Source organism: Eufriesea mexicana, unplaced genomic scaffold (genome assembly GCF_001483705.2).
Source record: "Eufriesea mexicana isolate 0111107269 unplaced genomic scaffold, ASM148370v2 scaffold757, whole genome shotgun sequence".
Classification (NCBI taxonomy): domain Eukaryota; kingdom Metazoa; phylum Arthropoda; class Insecta; order Hymenoptera; family Apidae; genus Eufriesea; species Eufriesea mexicana.
This window is the reverse complement of record NW_016908927.1, coordinates 1,439,203-1,442,224: the sequence shown is the minus strand read 5'-3', so window position 1 is coordinate 1,442,224 and position 3,022 is coordinate 1,439,203. Positions and strand designations below refer to the sequence as shown.

At 28.9% G+C, this 3,022-nt stretch overlaps 1 pseudogene; it reads right to left on the bottom strand.

The window, feature by feature from the left end:
• Positions 1-263: 263 nt before the first annotated feature.
• LOC108546745 (cytochrome c oxidase subunit 1-like) lies at positions 264-868 on the bottom strand (annotated as a pseudogene).
• Between the last annotated feature and the right edge of the window lie 2,154 nt (positions 869-3,022).

Below are 3,022 nucleotides of genomic sequence, written 5' to 3'. Positions count from 1 at the left end.
ATGGGCTATAACATAATAAGTATCATGCAAAATAATATCAATTGATGAATTTGATAATATAGTTCCAGATAATCCTCCAAATATAAATAATAGAGTAAGTACTGGTGATCATATAATTGAATTATTTATTACTATTTTTCAAACATAATAAGTTGCTAATCATCAAAAACTTTAATTCCTGTTGGTACAGCAATAATTATTGTAGCAGAAGTAAAATAATCGCGTGTATCATCATCTAAACCCATTGTAAATATATGATGAGCTCATACAATAAAACCTAAAAATCCATCTCCTAATATTGCATAAATTATTCCTAAATTACCTAAAATTTCGTTTTTCCCACTTTCATTTATAATAGTTTTGAAATTATTCCAAATCCAGGTAAAATTAAGTTATACACTTCTGGATGAACAAAAAGTAGAAATAAATGTTGGTGTAAAACTGGATTACCTCCTCCTATTGGATGAAAGACGAAGTATTAAAATTTCGATCAAATAGCAATATAGTAATATCTCCAGCTAATACTGGTAAAAATAATAATAATAAAATTATTGTAATAAATACTGATCAGGGAAATAAAGGTATTTTATCTAAATCTAACTAAAAATTTTTTATTATTATTATAGTAGTTATTAAATTTATTGAACCTAAAAGAGTAGAAATACCTGATATATGTAATGAAAAAATTGTAAAATCAACTGAAAGAGAAGAATGAAATGTATAATTTGATAATGGTGGATAAGCTGTTCAACTTGCAACTGATGTAAAATTAAAAATTCCTGTAATTAATATTAATAATCGTGAAGGAGGTAATAACCAAAATCTCTGACGTACGTAAGGCCTTCAACTCGGCGGGGTGGGTGGACATCGTGGAGGCACTTTCCACTGCCTTCTCGTTGCCGGCCTACTTCGGGTTATGAAGGACTATCTACGGGACCAGAAGATAACTTACATGATGGAGAACGGGGTCAAGACACGAAAAATCCGTGCCGGGGTAATACAGGGCTCGATCCTGGGTCCCAACCTCTGAAGTAGCCTATACAGCGAGGTATTGAACTTGCCCATGGCAAGAAGACGAATAGAAACGAAGATATCCATGATGGTGGGAACGTCCGCTGTGCGGCCTGCCGGGTCTGCCAAGTATCTGGGGGTGACTTTGCATACGAGGATGACCTTCTAGCGGCACATTCTGGACGCCGCTAACAGGGCTGCTGCCAAAATGGACGCCGCTAACAGGGCTGCTGCCAAAATGGACGCCCTATCCAGCCTCATGGCTAACACGAAGGGACCGAGACCGAGCGTGCGGAGACTGCTAATGACAGACAAGACAAGGTATACACGACTGCCGTAAAGCGTAGGCACGCCTGCCGGCCTGAAGTAACGTGCACAACTGTTCCGGGCCGGCTCGGTGAAGAAGGTGGGGATTACAGCTCCTTGGGTAGAGGTCTGTGCCCAAGGGGCTGGTGGTTTAGCTGCACGGTCGTTGGCGGTACCGAAATCGACATACTGGGCAGCACACGGACTAGGTACAGACCCTGCGCTCCAGATCTCCGACATGAGGCGCGGACTCCAAAGCCACGTCCACAGTAGCGAAGCGATTTTTCCATTTTTTAACCACTATAAAAGAAAAAGAAGAAACCAAAATCTAATATTATTTATTCGAAGAAGATGTATATCCGGTGAACAAAATATTAAAGGAATTAATCAATTTCTAAATCCACCAATTAAAAAAGGTATTACTGTAAAAAAAATTATTAAAAAAGCATGTCTTGTTACTAAAGTATTATATAATTGATCATTTTTTAAAAATCCTGCTGGAACTCCTAATTCTATTGGAATTAAAAGTCTTATTGAAGATCCAACTATCCCTGATCATATTTCTAATAAAGATATAATATACCAATACCTTTATGATTAGTAGATATAAATCATTCTATTTTAAATAAAATTTAAATATTATAAATTTACTACAATTTCTAAGATTAGTAGTTTTTATTCACATAAAATTTAAAAATTAGGATTAAAAAATTTTTAATTTTTATTAGTATATTTACAATTTGTTTCTTTTAACAGACATAATACTATTTTAAAGTTAATTATAATTTTATGTTATTTATAAAGCATTAAATTCCAAATTTAATAATTAATATAAAATGAAATAAAGTTAAATTAACAAAATATAAATAAATTTTCAACTAATAAAAATATAAATCCTAATACAAACAAAATTAAATCTATAATTTTGTTTATAATAAGATTTTTAATAAACAATCATTTAATTAAATATGATATAAAAACAGGAAATATTCTAAAGGTTAATAAAACTATAATTATTATAAATAAATTATTACTAATGAAAATTGATATAAAATTATTAAAATTGACATAATTAAATTTTAATTCGTTAATTATATTAATTGATGTAAATAAAATAATTGAATAATTAAGATCGAACATTAAAAAGTTACTATATTCAAATAATATATTACAATATTATAAAATTAAATAATAAAGCAGAACATGAAGTTATTTTTTTCAAATTTATTATTTTATTCATATAAAATTATATAATTAATAAACCAAACAATATAAAAGTTAATATATAATTATTTAATTTTAAAAATAGGCAATAGCAACTAATAGATACAAATTTATATAAATGATATAAAAAAATTCTTCTTTAAGGTATGTTTTCATATCTTTCAATTATTAGATAATGAAAAGGGTAAAATCCTATCTTTAATAATAAAGAAATATAAATATAAGAATTAAGTCAGCCTTTAAAAATTGGCTCACTAATTAAATTGAAATAATGTAGTACAAATAGGATAGGAAATAAACCTGCAATGACAGATACATAATATAATATTAAACTTGAAATTTTATTATTGGAATCAATATTAATTAATACAATAATAATAATTACTACAACTTCAAATAAAACCCGTTTTATACTTGTACTATTAACTAAATTTATATAAATATATAACATTAATATTAATAGTAAGCAGAAACTAATAAT